General features: G+C 44.8%; 1 protein-coding gene across 7 annotated transcripts in view; it reads right to left on the reverse strand.

Moving 5' to 3' along the window:
- TMCC3 (transmembrane and coiled-coil domain family 3) overlaps window positions 1-22052 on the reverse strand; it is a 123247-nt gene that overhangs the window by 15037 nt on the left and 86158 nt on the right. Inside the window, exon 1 of one of the 7 annotated variants that reach the window (XM_059186537.1) lies at window positions 9170-9872. The exons of 4 other annotated variants lie outside the window; for them this stretch is intronic. The gene's annotated coding sequence lies outside the window, so the exon portion shown is untranslated. Of the gene's footprint in view, window positions 1-813; window positions 943-9169; window positions 9873-22052 lie in introns of those variants that run through there. 2 more of the 7 variants (XM_059186536.1, XM_059186538.1) reach the window with 2 other exon arrangements.

Consider the following 22052-nt stretch of genomic DNA (forward strand, 5'->3'; position numbering starts at 1 on the left):
CCTGGTCTCTACTCTTAGCTCTGCCCCTGTTCACCGCAGGCTGCCAATAACGTCTGCTGAACACAAATGACATCTTTCTTTACTCTAGAAGAGTCACACTGAAATCACTTAAGATATATTTTAACAGAATCAGGAACATGGCCTTGGACGTTCTGCCCACATGGATCTGATCCTTTCAGGCAGAGCGGTTTTCCCAACAGCTGGGTAGTAAGTTCTAAATCACTTCAAACGGGTTCAACTAAATGGAGATTTTTCTGAGGATCCGTATGCAACAAGGTAACACAAATACAAACAAAGACCTTTAAACTTTAACTGAGGTATAATTTACACACAGAAAAGAACACATTTAAGAACACATAACCAGGATCCAGTAAAACAAAACAAGTGAAAACAAAGGGGCACCTGGGTGGCTTCATCAGTCGAGCCTCTGACTCTTGGTTTCAGCTCAGGTTATGATCTCAGGGTTGTGAGATCAAGCCCTGAGTCAGGCTCTGAGCTGCGCATGGAGCCTGCTTAAGATTTTCTCACTCCCTCTCCCTAATTCTCCCTCCCTCCCTCTCTAAAAAACAAACGAACCGAAAAACCCAAGAAAGCAAACCCAAGCTCCCCATGCCCCCTTCGATCATAAATCCAGAAGCCCCATCGCCGGGGGGGTAAGCATGCGCTTCACCTCTGAGAGCGCGCCTTAGTTTTGACTAATTATCACTCACTCTTCTGGTCTTTTTTGTGGCACTTTGTTTTTGCCTAAGACCTGTTTTTACCCTCTGGAGCTCAAAGATCAGATAGAGTTAGTTTAAGAAAAACTACCCAAACCTGCTTGGTACTGAGAAGTCCCCGACGTTGGAAGACACAGAAGTTTCTCTCCTTTACCTTCCCAAAGGCAGCGGTAGGTCCCCGCCTCTTCCTCCTTCAAACCTCCTCCCCAGAGCCACAGGCCTTCCAGCACTGGTGCGACCCAAGGCAACCGCCTCGTCCCTTGGAGTCAGCTGGGCCAGGACAGCCTCGAACACTCAGGAATGTTCGCACACAGAGAGCTGCCTGACTTTTGGCTCACTTTAAACTTGTAACAATGCTTGGCATGTCCTCGAGAGTCCAGGCTGGGGAAAGCAACAGCGTTCAAAACTCAAAAATCAATCAATCCTACTGCTCGTCAGCAAATCTCAGTTTAAAATGTTTGACGAGGGTAGAAGGTTGAAACTATTGCTGGGCCGCACCTTTTTACAGCCTTTTATAGCCCTCACTCTGCAGGGTAATTAAGAGCCAGCTGTACACATCACTACTAGATAGATGTCCATTCGTTCCCTAAACTCAAAGTGAAATTTCATCTCAGGGGAGAAAGCTGTGGGCGTCCTCCGTCCTCCATTTAGTCGGGAGCCAGCCCTGAGGGCCCTCACGGGGCACAGCTGTTTCGGGGCGGGACCCAGGGAGGACAAAGGTTCAGAGTGGACCCGGAGACGATCTGCACATGAACTGCGCACATCAGGGGACGCACAGTCCAGTTTGAGCACTGACATTAGTTGGTTTTGTGTTCTTAGCTAAATCAAGTCATTCGTAGTCTTCAACCTCCTCATCTATAAAGAGATCAAGCTAGATCCCTCAGAGCTAACATGGCAAAATTCCATGAAATTTAATCCAAGCTATCTTTTCTGTGAGACATTATCAGGAAATAGTCAAGACCCTGAGCTCTGGAGATAAGAGTACTTTTGGTTTCAGTCTTGATGTCACTCTTACGAGCTGTGTGACTTTGGAAAAATGACCTCACCTCTCTGTGTCTTAGTTTCCTCTTCTGTCAACCAGAGATAATCCCTCTTCCAAGAGTTGTGAGGAACAAATGGCATAATGCACAGAAAGTACTTAAAGAGTTCCTGGCACAGAGAGTGGTTTCAAAAAAGGTTTGCTATTGTTGTCATTCTGATTTCATTTAAAAATGTACCTGTATGTAAAAATGGAAAGGAAAACAAGCTGCAAACAATGGTTATCTCTGCACATTGGGGTTAAGAAGAGTCATTCTTTTTATAATGTTTCCATATTTTCCAACTTAGGAAAAAAAATGAACACGAATTATCATTTCAGCAGAATAGATGCTATTTTTAAAAAATGACTGCTAGCCCCTTTCAGTACTCTTGTAATTACTTGGTTATTCTTAAGTTTATGTGAAAGGCAGACCACCAGCATCCCAGTGAAAAGCCATCCCTAATAATGTTTTCCTTCTGGCAGCAGACATTTCTCCTGTCACCTCAGTGTTCTGGAACAAAGGCTGCAGAAAAGTCTAAGCCCTGGACGAACATCAAAAACAGACAGTGAGTCATCTCTGCAACAATCCAAGCTTCCAGCTCACCTTGCCCACCGGAAGCCAGGCCTACCTCAGTCCATTACAGCGCTGCTCCAACACACTGGGCGGGCTTCCAGAGAGGCTCTCTCCAGCGCGGTTCACAATTAACCCCTAAAAGCTCCAGAGGAAAATGAACAAGAGGGAAGGCCCGGCCAGGCAGAGGTATACCATCCAAAGCCCCACCCAAGAGAACATGGAAAGGGAAAGAGAAGAACCAGGATGGGGGCGCCTAGAGGGCACGAGCTGAGGCTCTGGGGGTCACAGAGGGGCCTGAACATGCACAGGCCCAGAGAGGTCACAACTAGGGAGGGAGAACAGCCGAGGATACAAGGAACCTCTGGCGTTAAGGAAAGCTGCTGGAGCTCGGTCATACGAGGAAAGCTCCAGGTCTTTCAAACCAACTGTCAGTTCCCAGGTTAACAAGTATGTCCCAGCACACATGAGGGTGCTTTCGAGGCCCTGAGAGGAACAAGTATCCTGAGGCACCCACAAGTCCCTGTGGCCGGGTGTCTGGGCCCACACAGCTGACGTTCTGGACTCTCACTCATTTCGGCCAGAATCTAACTTCAAGTCCCGAGGTAGGGCTGTTCCTGTGGCAATGCCAATCAGAATGTGCTAGGCTTTGCTGTAGGAATAATGATGAAATCTCGGTGGCTTAAAAGAAAAAAAGGAAAAAAGAAAAGGTTGCTTTCTTGCTCATACTAACGACGGCTGACAATGAGCCGAGGGCCCCGGGCTGTGTGGGGGGCCTCCCGACCTTCCGCAATGTTGCTAGTGGCCAGGGCCGGACCAGGGACTTGGCGAATCATTTGCTGGGGCCTAGACTCCCAGCAGCAGAAACACCTTCGGATTCCCCTGCTCACTGCACTGGGCTTAGTGGATCTCAAGGGCCATACGCGGCAGAGAAGCAATTTACAAATGAGAAGACTAGGCCCAGGGAAGTTCCCGAGTGCACACATTAGTAAATGGTCAAGTAAGGACTGAAACCCAGGCTGACTGTCTCCAATGACGGAGTACTTGGGAGATGAGTCACGCACTGTGCTACATAGTTTTTTTAGAATTCATACATTCTTCATGCTAATCCTATCTGATAAGAAAAGCAAGGTTTATAAAGAATATATATATATGTGGGGCACTTGGATGGCCCAGTGGGTCTGCCCTCGGTTCAGGTCACGATCCTGGAATGTAAGGATCGAGCCCCGCACTGGGCTCCCTGCTCAGCAGAGAGCCTGGTTCTCCCTCTCCCTCTGCCTACCTGTGCTCGTTCTGTCAAATACATAAATTAAAAATCTTCCAAAATAGTAAGAATCTATATGTTTCTTGAGGTCCTCCATAGATAATAACTTAGTTGGGGCTTAACTCCGATGTATGAAACATGAAAGACATTCTAAGATAAGCTCGGCCCCCAACTGTGTGAGAACCCATTCGGCAGGGTCCCTTCCACAGTTCTGCAGGTGACCCAGACTTTTGGGAACACTCTGCATCTGGTTTAGACTGCTCAGCCAGCACTCTCCTCCTGCAGGCTAAACTTGAAATCACTGCTTTTCTCACAATCACGTGCAAGCACGGACAGTCACTAAGACAAGAAAGAGAATGAGAGAAACAAGGCAAGAACCAGAGAAGGGAGAGGAGAGACCTGTGGAAGAGAGGCAAGCCCCATGTGAGGCCTTAGCGCCTGAGGGGTTCAGTTCTGGGGGCACGTGGGGAAAGACACTCAGCAGATGAGCCAGGGATTTGCCTGGAGAAAAGCCTGTCCCTAGGCCGGGTGATTCGGCAGAGAGAACAAGGTGCCGGCCAGCATGGGGATACCTTTTTTACGCTCTAACAAAAACATGTGAGCTTTGCCTCTCACTTTGCTGCTAGGAATCCAGACGACACTGCTAAGCCATCTTCCCTCCTGCGGCTCTGTGGTAACCGGACGTGGGCTCACAAAGTATCGCGCCACTCAAGAAACATGGAACCCAGGGAAGCCCAAGCAGCCCCCTGGACCCTAGCACTCAACACCTCGTTTCCATGCTAAATGAGCTAACCAGTCCTGGAGAAGTAAGTCTGAGGGCCTGCCGAGCACCCTAATCCTGACCCAGTAAACACATTCACGTGGATTCCAGCACGGAACAGTCAATGCCTGGAGCTTAGCAGAATGTCACTTTGCCTCCCACTACCTGCGACACACGAAAACCCTTAACGCCCTCCATTCAGTGCCCCCAAAGGATATTTTGCCGGTCAAGTGTCTTCATAAAATATTTGTTCTGATTAGTTTAGACAAAGAACACTCCCTTCTGTAGTTCAGGTCTCACAAGAGTACGCCGTGGACTTAAAGGGAGTGTGCGTCAGTACGACCTTCCCAGGAAAAGGACTGAACTTCTCTAAAGTTCACGGCGTCCAGGACAGGAACTAATTTTTCCCCTGCCTCCTCTTCTCTTGGCATCAACGACAAAAGAAACTCGACAGCATCCCAAGTTCTAGCTCGGGCCTGCAGACGCCGTTCTTCTCATTGCTACAGGATGGAGGAAGGTTAGGAGCAGGGGCGGGAGCACAGGAGCCTTCGCTGGCCCAACCCTTTATCCAGACACTGCAAATTAACCGACGGAAGGTGATCAGACGAAGTGTTTAAGGCTCTCAAAAACAAATTTTTCAAGCATCTTCAAGCACTCACAAACACTTGATACTGTAATTAGAAACAATTAGCCTCTCATTAAGCCTCTACCAGGCAGCAGTGGTAACCTACTTTGAGTTACATGCACTCGAAAATGTAGGTATCTTCAAAATAGCTTCTAACTCACACTTTTGATTAATACAAACTCATCCCTTACAAAATGAGTCGGACCTGGTAAAGATTTACTGGATGCCATTTAATCTACAGAAGAATTCAATGAAAGTGGGGGGAAGGCTGCATGGAGAAGGCTAGGGTAATGAAAATTGGGCAAAGTACGCCAAATACCGACAGCAGGTCAAGGACAGCCACGGTTCCCTGGGTTGGGACTGTACAGGCGTGGCAAGCGACACCAAAAGGGGGCTATTTCCAGGAGAAAGGAGTTCTCTGGGCATCATCTGTACCTCAAAGATAGGCAAGTTTGGGAAAAGGAATTGAGCCCCTACCTCCTGTCTCTCCCCTCTACAGTAGAGTCTCTACAGCCTTCTGGAAGGAAGGGCTCACAGTTCCTTCTTTGTGGGGAGACGTGGGATTCTGCATTCTAACGAAAGGGAAGCAGGAAACCCCAATTTTAGGACTAAATGCAGAATAAACGTTACTGTGGCTTTTAGTTCCTACACTTAGAAGAAACTGAGGGGTGTGAGAACCCCTGGGCACTGAACTGCTCACTCCCGGGGGGGCAGGCTGGAACCCTTCCCTCCACGGGAGTTACTCTACACCAGTTTCTGGCAGCGCGCATCCCTAAAACCTGCCCTGGGAAGAGGACCGAGCGCCTGCCTCAAGAGCTGGAGGAGAGGGGCGCCTGGGTGGCTCAGTGGGTTAAGCCGCTGCCTTCGGCTCGGGTCATGATCCCAGGGTCCTGGGATCGAGTCCCGCATCGGGCTCTCTGCTCAGCGGGGAGCCTGCTTCCTCCTCTCTCTCTCTGCCTGCCTCTCTGCCTACTTGTGATCTCTCTCTGTCAAATAAATAAATAAAATCTTTAAAAAATAAAAATAAAGGGGCGCCTGGGTGGCTCAGTGGGTTAAGCCGCTGCCTTCGGCTCGGGTCATGATCCCAGGGTCCGGGGATCGAGTCCCGCATCGGGCTCTCTGCTCAGCGGGGAGCCTGCTTCCTCCTCTCTCTCTCTCTGCCTGCCTCTCTGCCTACTTGTGATCTCTCTCTGTCAAATAAATAAATAAAATCTTTAAAAAAAAAAAAAAAAAAAGAGCTGGAGGAGAGGGGCGCCTGGGTGGCTCAGTGGGTTAAGCCGCTGCCTTCGGCTCGGGTCATGATCCCAGGGTCCTGGGATCGAGTCCCGCATCGGGCTCTCTGCTCAGCGGGGAGCCTGCTTCCTCCTCTCTCTCTCTGCCTGCCTCTCTGCCTACTTGTGATCTCTCTCTGTCAAATAAATCAATAAAATCTTTAAAAAAAAAAAAAAAAAAAGAGCTGGAGGAGAGGGGCGCCTGGGTGGCTCAGTGGGTTAAGCCGCTGCCTTCGGCTCGGGTCATGATCCCAGGGTCCTGGGATCGAGTCCCGCATCGGGCTCTCTGCTCAGCGGGGAGCCTGCTTCCTCCTCTCTCTCTCTGCCTGCCTCTCTGCCTACTTGTGATCTCTCTCTCTGTCAAATAAATCAATAAAATCTTTAAAAAATAAAAATAAAGGGGCGCCTGGGTGGCTCAGTGGGTTAAGCCGCTGCCTTCGGCTCGGGTCATGATCCCAGGGTCCTGGGATCGAGTCCCGCATCGGGCTCTCTGCTCAGCGGGGAGCCTGCTTCCTCCTCTCTCTCTCTCTCTGCCTGCCTCTCTGCCTACTTGTGATCTCTCTCTGTCAAATAAATAAATAAAATCTTAAAAAAAAAAAAAAAAAAAAAAAGAGCTGGAGGAGAGGTGGAAATTTCACATGACACACAGGAGAACCACGCCGGGAACCAAGGCAGGAGAGGCAGCTCTGAAGGAGGAGTGAAAGATGGGTGTGCAAGCCCTTAGCCAGTGAACAAGGTGAATGGCCTTTACTCACTGCCTCTCTCATCCCCAAAAGGAAGAGGGTGGGGGTTCTTGGGAAGAATGTGTGCTTAATCTACGTTTCCAAATGATAACCCTGAGCCAGGACCGTCTTGCAGTCTTTCGGCATCTCCTATCCAAACGAGGCCACGGAGGACTTCTCAGCACTCTCTCAGACACATATGACAATGACTAACTTCACGCGAGGGGGGCTGACCTGCAACAGAAGTCAGACTCTCAGCCCTGAGAGAATCCTTGCAAATCTCACTTGGCTTAGTGCCCGTTTAAAAAAAAAAAACAGCAGCTTGATGATGAACCCCAGAGATGGTTCATTTCAATCCACATTATGTTAAGGTACCTTCCCCAGGAAAAGTAATTGTCCCTACAAGGGAAGGTAATTTGTCTACTACGGTACAGCTTCTTAGACAAATACATAAAGTGAAGATAACAGTCAACACGAGAGGGGTGTCCATCAGACAACAATCATCGTGTTTCCCTTTGTGCCTTGGGTGCTAGGAAGCTCAGAACCAAATGAGTAACTGTTAGACCTGGTGATTAGCCTTGCATTAAAAAAAAAATTTTTTTTTTTTATATTATTGTTACTCTATTTCCCATCTGCCTTATCTCCCCTTAGGAGAAAGAGGTAGGCAGCCCTTACTCTATAGATACTATATAGTACATCATCCTGCCTGGCTGTGAAGGCTACACTCTCACTCCCATACGTAAGAGGGGAAATGTGGTCAGACATACCCAGCTCAAAAACTGGCAGAGCTACTTCTGTCCTGCACTGCCAGGGTACTCAGAGAAAGCCACATTGAAGGTCACAGCTTGGCTCATATCCTTCAAAAAATTGCTTAATAAGACTGAGCCAGGAAACAACTTGATACTCGGGCCCCAAAGTACATTCCCAAAGCAAACCTAAGCCTCATCGTTAAGTTATTCTCTGAGGGTCAGCGTTGAATTTTGGGGGTATTATAAAAAAACAACAACAACACAAAACACCAACTGCATATGTACTGATAATCTGCAGTATCAGTTTTGTTATAAATAGATCAGAACACAACTAGCCATCAGATAGGGCTTCGAAATAATATACTTAATTCTGAAATAGAAAAAAATGACCTTTCTTAGTTTCTTTCCCTTCTGCAACATGGAACTTATTTCCTTTATACGATTTTATTTTTTCTAATGTAAGCCAGGGGTATTATCACCGAATAGCAATTAGAAATAAAAATCTCCCTTTCGTTCTACAAAATTATAAATACCATTATAGTCAAGGAAAAAAATTTCAATGCCCATGAAAAACACATTCATTTTTTGTGCAGAAGTTGTGTTAGGCTTCAAATGAGGCCAAGCAGTATTAAAACTGACTGCCTTGGGCCAAATAAAGCTATGTTTTTAAAAGATAAACTAGATCATGTCTTGGGTTCCTTCTGAAAACATTAAAAAATTCCCTAGACTAGGGGTGCCTGGCTGGCTCAGTCAGTCGAGCATGTGACTCTTGATCTCAGGGTCATGAGTTCAAGCCCCATGATGGATGGGGATGAAGCCTATTTAAAAAAAAAAAAATAGTAATTAAAAAAATTCCCTAAAGAGTGAAATCCTTAGCAAAGAATTTAGAACTCTCTATCACTTCTCGGCCTTTTGGCTAAGACCAAGTGTGGAATTCTCTGATCGGGGCCCTGTCTTAGCCATATTCCAGGAGATATGTCCACAGTGCTAATTGAGCACATCTACGCAAGAGGTACCAGCGTGAGGCTGGAGCTTTACATCCACTCATTTAACTCCTGTGGGGCCATGAAGTAGGTGTCCGTAGGTGTGCTTTACAGATTGAATGGGGAAGCATCAAATAAGTTGTGGTTATAGCTACTCAGGAACCAGGACTTGTACCAGACTCTCAGCTTTTGGCCTGTATCTTATTCCATTACGCCAATGAGCCCCGGAATGCTCCGTATACTTGCCTGTTTCAGCGTGTTAAATGTCCGCTAGTTCCTCACCTAGTGTGGCCTCGCATGCCTCCACCCTAATTCACCTTTCAAGGACCAGTTCAGACATGGCCTCTTCCACAAAGCTACCCCCGCTCTCATGCTCAGCGAGAACCGATTGCTTCCTTTTTGCTCTCCACAAAATTTGCCTTTACCCCTTTAACTGTGCTTACTTGGCTACGTACCCAAGCATCGTAGAACATTCTGCACCCCAACGTACCGCAGCCTCAAAGGGACGCGATGTCTAAGAAGCCACCTGTGTCCTGTCCCACGTTCCTTCCTCAATAGGACCTCAGTCTCTATTGCTCAATCAGTGCAGACAAACAGCCAGCTGGGGCAGCCAGGTGTCCCAGGTGTTCACAGTCTCTCAGCTGTTAGCGATGAGATCAAGGAGAACCTGGTTATCCAGGATTATCTTCCGGAAAGACTGGACGGCAGGCGGTTAATGGCTCATGATTCATGCCAAAGGTCAAATATTCAAAAACTGATGTGTCGCATGGCGTGTTCCTCCAAAGGGAATACAAGTGACCAATTAACAAAAGACAAATATTAAGATCCACAATGTACAGAACATGCAGGTGTACTAGTCCCTTCCTAAGTGACAGTTTCCCTGTGGTCACTGTCCTAAGTGTTGCTGAGACCACGTGCCTGCTTCCTTTAACACAACAGTCCATTATTTGTGATGGCCTAAGGATGTGTGCAGGCTTGCTCCACATTACACAAGAAACTGGAAAAAATAACAGATCTACAGCACCAGCAACAGGAACAAGTGTAGTTCCCTGTTCCCTAGGAAATCATAATAGAAGGTGAACCCCAAAATAAAGGGGTTTTATCCTCCGAAGTGTGAGAAGGCAATGATTTCTTTTAAAGGACAAATCCAGGTCTCAAAAAGAATGTTTTGAGAGAAGGCAGGATCTTGGCAAAATAGTACAAATTAATTTTAAAAAGAGAAGCTACCAGTTAAAGACTTAAGCATCGTATAATTTTCTACGTGCTTCACATATATTACTTAGTTTTCCTTTTCAAGAATACAAAATTAAGGACTCCTACTTTACAGATGGAAAAAGCAAGTGGCTTGTCTGCGGTCATAAAGCCAGCAAGCGGCGGAGCAAGGAGTCCAGCGGGCTCCAAGGTCTGAGCAGACATCCCACCTTCCACTGGGAGCCCACTGTGATGCGCCAGACCCCTTCCTAGTTTCCCATGCCCTGACAACCCCTAACATTTACTTTACTTAAATCACTGTGTGTCCATTAAATATTGCTCAGTGAAAACACGTATGGGCGAGCAACCAGAAGAGCAAATACGAACAAACAGATTTAGGCAGTTCCTAGGGCCGCAGGGCAATTACTGGAGATGTTCCCAATTTGACATTAATAAGTCAGAAAAGAAACTAGCGTAAACCCCAAGATATCCTAAATAAAACATGTCGGCTGCTTCTGTTTCAACCACTAATGATGATTCTCAATGCCAGTGAAACAGGCCTGCCCATCCAGTCCCCCTTCTGGCTGAAGCCCTGGTAGGCAGATGATCATTAGAGGCTCGGCTACCAAGACAAAGGTAAGAGCAGGCTTCTTCCTCCCAGAGCCACAGCCGTTTAAAAGCACTGAAGAGCTGTATTTTGGATAGAGGACAGTCCTCTAGGAACACACTGTTTTATAATCTGGAAAAAAATCACTAGAAAGAAATAAACTGAACTGTGGATTGTGATTTTTAAGATAAATGCCACCCCATGATCTTTCTAAGCTCCCAGGCCTCTATCTGGGTTGACAGTTCTTTCCAAACAGAGGGCACAGCCTTCCAGGGCCTACTCGAAACATCTGCAAGCAACCAGCCCACGGAGATGCCCAGGAAAGCCCCAGTTCCAAAGCCACGTATCCTGAACAGAGGTTAATGATATCCCAGGGGTAGCACACGTTAGTGGTTAAAAGCAGATTCAGAGCGAGACTATATAGGTTCAAATCTCAGTTCTGCCATATCAAATGTATGATCGCAGGCAAATTGCCTCAGTTTCCTCATCTGTAAAGTGGGGACAGCAGTACCTACTTCAAAGGGCAATCGTGATGATTAAATGAATTAGTAATTGTGAAGGACTTGGAACAGGGCCCTGTGCAGAATTAGGTGTTTTAAGTGCAGGCTATTGTTTGTCCAACATGACGTACCCCAAGCGAGCGGGAACTTCAGAAAGTCCAAAGCCAAGAGCCACAGTACGGCTGTCACCATGATTAAGCTTTTCCAGTGGAAGATGATAATTCCCTCACTGCCCCGCTTCATGGAATCTGCTTGTGTACACATGTGTGCCCTGCAGGGGAGAGGCAGGAGGAGCAAAGACAAGCAGAGTCTCAAAACACACAGGAGGCCCCTTCAGAATGCAGTTTCAATGAACCTGAACTGAACGATAAAGAGAACTTTTCCAAAAAAAGCCCATTTACCCAAAAGCAGAACATCTAGTATCTGAGAGACTAAATCCAACTTCTGAAAGGATGCAAGACCTCAAATGACTAAAATTTAAAATCTCAGTATCTGGTCCTTAAGTTTTTATATAGGGATCATCGTCTCCTATGTTGTTACTTTGATGAAAGGAGGACCCTAAATTCAGGCCCTAAAGGGAGATGTCTAACAACTCCCCAAGGCTTTAAGCAAAATAAGAAAAAACTGTATTAGAAAAACTTATCTAAGGACTGTAACTTGCTCCTTCCTGCAAGAAGCCTCCTAAACTAATTCTTGAGAGCGTTAGGTCATGGAAGCTTGTTTTTACAGATATGTGCGTTTTCAAACTAGGCTAGAGTGAATTCCATGAACTCTCTCAACGGCATCATGATCTGATTTTATCCAGGTTCTCTCCCCACGCCTGACTCATGCTGTCACCAAATCCTCTGACTTCTTTGCCTAATAATTTCTCCCTAGATCGAGCCTTCCCTGCTACCCCCAGATCCACCTTCCTGAGCCCACAACCCCACTTCCTACCTCGTCCAGACAAAGGGCAAGAGTTTAAACACACTGCATGGGGATGGAGAGCCATTCCACTCCCCTTCTCCACTTCTGCTTGCCTCCAGTGAGAGCACGGGACAAGCTGCACAATGGCTCTTCCTTTAACAAAGGAACTGGGTTCTTCCTCCTGCTGGTACTTAGTCCCTGAGTAATGTTTCCTCTTCCAATTACCCTCGGTCTCCCTCCGACCTTCTACCACTTCCCCAGTGGGCCTCAGCACCGCAATGCACCGGACACATCTCTGCACCACCTTTCCTCCCCAGTACTTATGTCATTCCCTCCTAGGCATACCCTGTCCTAGTCCTCTGCCTGATCCAAATCCTACCATCTCTGCAAGATTTCTTCCACTGACTCCTGCCCATCCTTCCTTCCGCTCCTTCCCAATCCACTCTGGCTCTTATTAAGACTGTCGAGAGGAACGCTACTTGTTTTATCTTCCTTGCTGGATTTTTAGGTTACTGAAAGTACTCACTCTTTCTAAATGCCATAGGACACTCAGAACAGAACTAGGAGTATCAGAGAGCAGTGAACACTTATTTACATAACCAACTTCTCCATACTGCTTTATTACCGCTATAAAGCCCTAGTTCCAAATTCTGAAGAAGACCCACACTAAGAATATGTATTGATCAATACACACATACATATATGTGTGCATATATACATGTATGTAACTGAAACAAGTTTTATGAAATAATACTTATCTTTGCTACATGCAACCCAACTACAAGCATATTTTTAAAAAATAGAGTTAGCTCATTTTTTTGGACCACTACATATTAGGAAATAATTAATCTTGTAGAAAAACTTCTTTTTGTACACACATCAGAAAGAAAGTACCCTGACATCTGTAGGTGACTTATTCTGAAATGGATTGCATATACACTATATAAAGTAAATTAAAAAAATTTAATTGTTAAATCTGGATAAGGCAGATGGGTATTTGCTGTACTCTTCCTTCTACTTTTCCATATAAAAATATGACAGTTGTTATGCATTAAACTCATTGGTATGACCAATAAATGAGACTCAATCCTGTTTGAAAAACACTGCTTTATAATTAGGAAAAAGACAACCCATATGTTTCTATGCTTGATAATTGTATTTAAGGAGGCTCTAATATACTGAAGAATGTTCTATGGCTACTTCCTCTCCGGTGCGGTCAATAAACTTTCCACTGTTGAGTCTACTAATCTGTCCTACAACATTCTTCCCATGAAGCTTTCCGTGAATCATTACTTCCTTAGCAGTAAGTAGCTCTGATCAAGGAACATTTTACTTTGCAAAGTAAAACCGTGGACTTGGCATTTACCCTTTTTTTTTTTAATTTAAAATTCAATTAACCAACATGTAGCACATCATTGGTTTTTGAGGTAGTGTTCAATGATTCATTAATTGCGTATCACTACCCTAAGACTTTTCATCCTAAGGAAAAGCTCTGTGCTTTTCATCAAGGCTTTAAAATGACTACACCTGGGAACACCCAACGATGAAGGCGACGCACTGAAACTGCAGAAGTCATAATAAGCATGTGTTCTCATTAAAACTTTCCCCTTCCTTCTCCTTTAAGAACTGGTTCCCATAAAAGAATAAATTTCACCTCATTTAATTGGTACTAACAGGGAAGTGTTTTAGAAATCTTTAGATAATTGACATCCTTACCATTTAAGGGCCAACATTTTTAAGTCTTGCTGATCGCGGATTTCTATCCCAAGATGCCTCCCCATTGACTGGGCTCCTCCATATGACCAGGTCTGAACTATGACAGAACACAGGCATAGTTTCTTCCTGACCCTAGGAGGTAAGTAGGGGACCTCGGGACAATGGAGCACCAGGGAGCGCAAAGGGGCCAACAGTGCTGAGGCAGGTGGAAGCTAGGCCGTGCACACCCAAGTAAAAATCATACAGGTGGACATTTCTTTTTTTTTTTTTTTTTAAAGATTTTATTTATTTATTTGACAGACAGAGATCACAAGTAGGCAGAGAGGCAGGCAGAGAGAGAGGAGGAAGCAGGCTCCCTGCTGAGCAGAGAGCCCGATGTGGGACTCGATCCCAGGACCCTGAGATCATGACCTGAGCCTAAGGCAGCAGCTTAACCCACTGAGCCACCCAGGCGCCCCCCACAGGTGGACATTTCTGATGTGTGCACTTTACCGCAAGTTACTCCTCAGAAAGGTAAAAAATAAAATGCAAATGCACAAAACAAAGAGAAAGCCCAGGAATCTCTGTGGCATACTAGCAAAGCACTAATATCTGGGGCATAATTAAACATACCAGATTTAGATGCAAAGATATTTAATCCTAAATTCTGCAAACTGCAGCAACATCCAAAACCCCACTGCCAATGCAGATTGCAAATGCCCTGGTTTATTACATAATAGTTATTTAGAATGCCAATGTTTCTCAAATTTAACTAAAAGCACACAAAGTACAATTAGAGCTTATTCATTTACTTAAGCCAAATGTTTTTATGATAGTTAATGGAATTGACTAATTTAGGTTAATGGAACTGACTGATAGTTAATGGAATTGATCTATTTAAGTTCCAGACCAAGACCCCCAAATACGTATTTTCCACTCAAAAAATGTTTTTCTGGGTATCTTCTGTAAGCTGTATGTAAGCGGTATGCTCAAAGTACCCGAGTCACAAAGGTGAATATGGACGCCTGGGTGGCTCAGTTGTTAAACGTCTGCCTTCAGCTCAGGTCATGATCCCAGGGTCCTGGGATTGAGTCCCTCATCAGGCTCCTTGCTTGGTGGGGAGCCTGCTTCTCTCTCTCCCTCTGCCTGCCACTCTTCCTGCTTGTGCTCTGTCAAATAAATAAAAACAATCTCTAAAAAAAGAAAGAAAGAAAGAAAGAAAGGTGAATATGACAAACTCGGCCCCAGGAGCTCCTGCTTGGACAAGGAAGACACACAGAACCACACCACTACAGAAGAACGTAGTAAGTACTGTAAGGAATAAAGAGGCAGAAATAAGTCACCAGAAGCCTTCGGTGAAACAGCTTCCAAGAGGATGATACTCTGTTTGGACACAGAAGAGGAAGCTCAAAAATCACCCAAAAGAACCAAGCAAGGAACACAATGTGCCCACAGAGGCAAAAAGTAGAATATTTGGGAAACAAATAGGATTTCTTGAGGTGTCTGGGATTTAGAAGGACTGAATGGGTTGTTCTAATCAGGGTACAGTTGAGGACTAAGACAAAAAAGAAGTCAGGGCAAGTATTTCTGAAAGGCAGAGGCATGAGAAAGAACACAGACCGCCTACAGCTGGCTCTGCAGGCCATGCAAGACTGGACACTTGACCAAGTAGGCCAGGGGAAGCCAGGGTTTTAAAATAAGTGCTGATTTTTTTTTTTTAATCATAAAAATTTAAGAAATAGGGGCACCGGAGTGGCTCAGTTGGTTGAGTGTCTGACTCTTGGTTTTGGCTCAGGTCCTGATCTCAGGGTCTTGGGATTGAGGCTTCCATTGGGCTCCGTGCTCAGTGCAGAGTCTGCCTGTCCCTGTCCCTCTCCCCTCCTCCCCTTGTGTGAATGCCACACATGCTTTCTCTAATAAATAAAATCCTTAAAATATATACTGAGAAATAGAGATTTGGAGATATCAAAAAGTTAGGGGGAAGAAAATCACCCATAAAACCCTCCTTTAAATACAGACACTGTTTAGATTCTTAACTACTTAAAAACACAGAAATGTGGTTATACCGGACATAGGGATTTCGGATACAATTCAAGTACTGTGTACACAGGGGCATAGGAAGGATCCATTCATCTGTAGGATTTGGTCAGTATGTTCCTGCACACTCACACTGCATCACAGACCAACACTAAGTGGGCCTCTGTGTGAGATGCAGAGATTCTACAAGTAAACCCACTATTAAAAAAAAAAAAAATCATTTGAGGCTAAGGACAGCTGAGTTCTCATCTAAAATAATAATATCCATGGGGCGCCTGGGTGGCTCAGTGGGTTAAAGCCTCTGCCTTCAGCTCAGGTCCTAATCCCAGGGTCCTGGGATCGAGCCCCACGTCAGGCTCTCTGCTCACCAGAGAGCCTGCTTCCCTTCCTCTCTCTCTGCCTGCCTCTCTGCTTGCTTGTGATCTCTGTCAGTCGAATAAATAAATAAAAAAAAATCTTAAAATAATAATATCCACCTCGTGATGAGAAACAAGGCATTTTGCCTCACAAATACATGACATAATTCATGCCATCTCTACTCCTCCCTCTTCTGGAGACATGAGAGGCTGAACGCATTCCACTGACTGCGGGTCCTGTGTTTTGTCAGAGGGCTCCACAGATTACAACGGATAAAATTTTTACCTAAAATGAAAGAAAAGGCAGGAGCTAAAGTTGACTTCCCTGAAGACTAGGATACCTTTTGTCTTTTATTTACGGATTGAAAAGTGAAATCCTTCCATGTTTGCGGAAATTACATTCTGCTCACTCCAAGGCATAGTTGGAAAATATCCCAGATTTTTCTGCCTGTAGGAAAGCACATTATATCTAACCACACTGTAGATCTATTATGACTCAAATTCCACCTGAAAAAATTTTTAATCCAAATCAGGTTAGTAAAGCGGGGAGAAAAGGCACGTGAAGAAAAGAAAGCTACTGGGTGCCTGGGTGGCTCAGTGGGTTAAGCCTCTGCCTTTGGCTCAGGTCATGAGGTCAGGGTCCTGGGATCAAGCCCCGCATCGGGCTCTCTGCTCAGTGGGGAGCCTGCTTCCCCCACTCTCTCTGTCTGCCTCTCTGTCAAATAAATAAATAAAATCTTAAAAAAAGAAAAGAAAGAAAAGAAAGCTACTTTGGAAAGTTTCAATGCCACATACTTTTCTTCTCTTGGCTTGCTACTGTAATGAACCAAATCCTGAGTCCGTACCTGGCCCAGAGCCCTAACTTCCCAATGAGACCACAAGAACTCTCAGACAGGACACCTGTTCTGAGCTTAAGATGGTACTACCTATGTGCACAGTTACAGTTGGAAACCTTACTTTACGGCTCAGTCAGAAGACTGCCTTTCCTAAGAGACTTTACTCAAGCCTGGTTCCCTAAGATATCTGAATGAGGAGGTTTTCTTTGTGCCCAACACTGGGAAAGCTGATGACCTTACAAAGACTCCAAGGGCTGCTAAGGATATAAGAGTGTTCCAGTGTGGCATACATCATTAATTCAATTGAGCCCACCTACCTTACTCAGCGTCTCAGAATGTTAAAGAACCATCTGTTCAATAATCACTAACTGAGAACAGGATGAAACCTCATTCAGCCCAAGATACTTCCCTGAATTTGATGACCTGAAATGTCTTTGATGGCTGTACTTGATGAGGCTTCTGATGTCATTCATTACTTCAGCTGTGGTTAGGACTGACATTCTATTAATCAGGCAACATAAATATGTAGCCCTAAGTACCATAATCCCTGTGCCAGAGACAAAATGCCCGACTGCTTTTCATCCTGATCAACGTGTGCTTGATGATCGGTGACTGTACACTTCACATTACAGGACTGACTCCAAGTGCTCAGTCCCGTCTCAGAGGCAAGGGTATGTTTATCTTATTAACAGGCATATTTTTCAGAAGAACAAAACTTTATATATAAACAGTGGGAAAGTGACAAACATAATTAGGCAAAATTAAGTGACAAGCGGATTTGGGCACCATCACTTATTTTCCACTTATATAACATCTTTCATAAAAAATCTCAATAAACCTTACCAAGTACTCTTGTCCCAACCTGGGGATTGGATTATCTGCACGAGTTACAAAATCTACTCTGAATTTCACACTAAGCAACTGACAGGCATTCAGTCTTTTTTTTTTTTTTTTTTTTAAATATTTTATTTATTTATTTATCAGAGAGAGAGAGAGACACAGCGAGAGTCAGAACACAACAGGAGGAGTGAGAGAGGGAGAAGCAGGTTTCCTGCTGAGCAAGCAGCCCAGGTGGGGCTCGATCCCAGGACCCTGGGATCATGACCTAAGCTGAAGGCAGACGCGTGACAACTGAGCCACCCATGCACCCCAGGCCTTCAGTCTCTAGGACTCCTTGCTAATTTTCTTTCCTCCCCCTTGTCTCACATCATTCAATTCTCTTTCTTTCTGGATCACCTCTCCAACTCCTAAACTGGACCCCTGCCAGGCGTGGGTCTTTAATGCCTCACCCCAGACCACTACAACCACCTCCCATGGCGTCTTACCGTCTCAGGCTGCCCCTCCCTGCGGCAGCACACGGGCTGTCTACAGGATGCGGTCTCCATTCGTTCCACTGGCAATGAAGGCCCTCTACGTCTTGACCCAAACCTGGCACTCGTATTTGCACACTGATGCCTATAGACCAAGTGGCCGGATCCAGGTGAACTCTGACCAAGTCAAGGAGACATGCCCACATTGTTTCTACCAGCTCAACTCCCCTTTCTTCACGAGCTCCCCCCACGCATGGTCTCAGCACCCCCCCCCCCACCTCTATCTACGTGGTGCCCGCCTCTCGGCAGGACAGGTAGCAGACATATTTTGTCCCCAGCGCTCGCCCAGGTTCCACCGGTTATGTTTAGTCTATCACAAAGAGTATCAAGGAAGTCAAGGACTTTAACAAGGTCACAAACCGGTGGGTGATGAGCTAGAGTGCCAACTTAGGTCTGAGGCCACAGCCTGTGTTTGTTCTAAACCCTCAGGCTTCCTCGACTGCCATCCCCAACTTTTTATCTACCAAAACCATGGGGTTCCCTCCATCTGGCTCATGTTAACCTTTCCACACAAAGTCGCTTCCTGTCACCTCCAATCTAAGCATCAGGGCTCTCTCAGAACTCCTGCTGCTCTGGGTTCCTCCCAGCAGCAATGACTTCCCTCATCACCTCATATTATAACTTATTCTACCCCTCCCCCCTTTTTTGCAGTCCTGGAGCCTCACAATGTCCTTTGAACATAGTAGGCACTCAGCTTCTTATAATAAGAGTTGTCTTGTACTTTGATATTATTTCCAATGGGTGAAATCCCTATCAGGGATGATAATTTCACTAACTGAACAAAAGAAGTTCAATAATAAGGGCCCTTCTGAGCTAACAAACTGAAAAGATCAGATGAAAGGGCTAATTTTGGCAGCTTGAATATGTTATCAAAGACCCAGGCTCTTTCCCTTTTTTCCTTCCACTACCCCTAGGACGTCTGCCTATTCTCTCACAGAGGTGAAGGAGATACTGTTGTTCTAAGAATCACATGTAGACAATTTCTGGTGGCAAACAAGTTTACTGCTTTTTCTTTCACATTTTATTAGGGAGGAAACATTTTCCAGAAACTTCCCAGCAGATTTCCCCTTAGGTCCCTTTGGTCAGGACTGAGTCATCTATCCATGCACGAGTTGCAAGCAGTCTGTGGAAGCAGGATCTGACGCTTCCAGTCTTTATCTCAGGAGCTGGCTCAGCCAGCCAGGGAGAAATGGAAAGAAACGGTGTTTGCATAGGCAAGCTACTATTTGCAAACAAACTGCTAGAGAAAGATTAATGCAATGATAAGTTATGTACAGTGAGACCCCTCAATGTCCGAAGAGATGAATTATCATAAGCAAAGCTGGCTCATCAGGGGGTGCCTGGGTGGCTCAGTCCAATGAAAGTCAGACTCTTGGTTTTGGCTCGGGTCATGATATACAGGTCTTTCAATTCAGTTGAGCCCCTCATCAGGCTCTGCACTCAGCGTAGAGTCTGCTTCAGTTTCTCTCCCTCCTTACGCCCCTCCCCCTGCTTGCACACTCTCTAAAAAATAAGAAAAATCTTTTAAAAATGTTTGCTAATTGGGTATAGCCCTCCCGTTACCATAGGGTGTTGACTGCACTACAGCTGGGGGGTGGGGGGAACATTGCTGGAGTCCCCCAGTCCTTCAGGCAGTAACTTGTAAATACATTCCTTTCCCTCGGAAACAACCTCTTCCACCACCATGACCACAAGGAAGGAAGGGCATGAGGGAAAGAACCTAGCCCTTTCGAGTTTCCATACAGTTCTCCAAAGGATGATAATAGGTTAAAAAAAAAAAAAAAATCCAAGAGATTTAAAGAACAGAAGTGATATCCAATATTTACAGGTCTTTGCCTCTTTTTCCTATTCTTTGCTGCTCCTAACAGGTCACTTTCCTTGCATCACCACGACCGCCATCATCTATTTCCTGTTTTAGAACCAACACAGATTCCTATCAATGGGGAACCACCTAAGAAAATTCTAGTACAATGGAAAACAATGCAGCTGCTAACAGGGAAGTGAATGTGAATGGGCCCCCATGGAAAGCTGTCCAAGCTGAACTGTTAAGGCAGGAAAGCAAGATGCATTGCTATGTCTACACACACTCACTTGTGCTTTAAGAGAGGGACAGTGTTGGGGTTTATATAAATAAAGTGTACTCTACTCATATGGAAATTTCCAGAAGGATATCTCAGGAACTGTGAAAGGTAGTTACCTCTGGAGAACAGGGTTGGGAATCTGGGGGCAGAAATACATTCTGTTTTATATTCTTTTTTGGTAGAGTTTGTTTTTACTCATTTTGTTATTTTCAGATCTTTAACAAAGTTCCTGGTGCTTATACCCTCCAAGTGAGACTAATATGCAAATACCTTTAAAATTTCATTAGCACACTCCAGATACTTCCTTGTCCCCTCTTAGGCCCTATAACTTTAGTAATAATAGCAAATAATATATATATTTTTTAAAAATAGCAAACTAGGGGTGCCTGGGTGGCTCAGTGGGTTAAGCCTCTGCTTTCGGCTCAGGTCATGATCTCAGGGTCCTGGGATAGAGTCCCACATCAGGTTCTCTGCTCGGCAGGGAGCCTGCTTCCTCCTCTCTCTCTCTGCCTGCCTCTCTGCCTACTTGTGATCTCTCTCTGTCAAATAAATAAATAAAATCTTAAAAAAAAAATAGCAAACTAAGTGGCCTAAGTATTCAGGATGATAAGTCAAAGAGAGTCTTACAGAAAGACTATCTGGTGATTGCGCACAGAGAACGTGTATCCTAAGGGCCAGACTCTTGTATTTGTAATTCTCAGATTTTAAAGTCTGGGTTTACCCTTTGAGAAGGCCCATCTCTTCAAGGTTAAAGTTTCTTGGGATACAAAAAGGATATGACTACTTCAGTGTAAAAACATTTTTTGAGAGTTCCAGAATTTAAACAAAGCAATGCTGAAATCAGATTACAAGATATTTTTTAAATGTTTACAAATTCTCAAAACACTAAAAATCACTTGGCATACACCTAGAGACCCAGAAATTCCATTTCTAGGAACAAGTGCCCATGTTAAAGAAGTGTATTAAACACATTCATAGCAGCAAGGTTCACAACAGAAAACCACCACCGCAACCCAAAAATAACCCAAAGGTCTAGAGGCAATAGAATATATATATATATATATATATATATATATATATATATATATATATATGCATATATATGCTGGGTGCTTTTGTACAGTGGAATGAGAGGAACCATAGCTACAAGAATTAAAACGTAAATCTTTTCTAAACAAAGGAGTCAAAGAAAACCACATGAAGTACGAATTCCTCTTTCTAAAGATCAAACGCAGGCAAACTCCTATTTGAGTATAAACACACAGGTGGTAAAATGACAAAGCAAAAGCAAGGGAATGGTTAACACACACCTTAAGACAGAATGACCTCTTGGAGGAGGGGAGGCTTGTGATGGAGGGACATGCAATCAGGGAAAAAGTCATAGGGTCAAGTTCAATTTCTTACCCAGAGTTTTAGGTGCTTATTTAGATGTTATTTTAATTAATTAATTTATTTTTAAAGATTTTATTTATTTGACAGACAGAGATCACAAGTAGGCAGAGAGGCAGGCAGAGAGGGAGGAAGGGAAGCAGGCTCCCTGCTGAGCAGAGATCCCGATGTGGGACTTGATCCCAGGACCCTGGGATCATGACCTGAGCCGAAGGAAGAGGCTTTAACCCGCTGAGCCACCCAGGCGCCCCTCATGTTATTTTTTTAAATGAAATATCTTTTGGGTATAGCATTTTACAATTTATAAACATTTAAAAATAAACACCATAGAATAAGATCCACAGTATAATAAACTCTGTGTGTACGTATGTTTAAATTACATGATGAGTAACATCTATCTTTTAA

This window comes from Mustela lutreola, chromosome 8, assembly GCF_030435805.1.
Source record: "Mustela lutreola isolate mMusLut2 chromosome 8, mMusLut2.pri, whole genome shotgun sequence".
Classification (NCBI taxonomy): Eukaryota; Metazoa; Chordata; class Mammalia; order Carnivora; family Mustelidae; genus Mustela; species Mustela lutreola.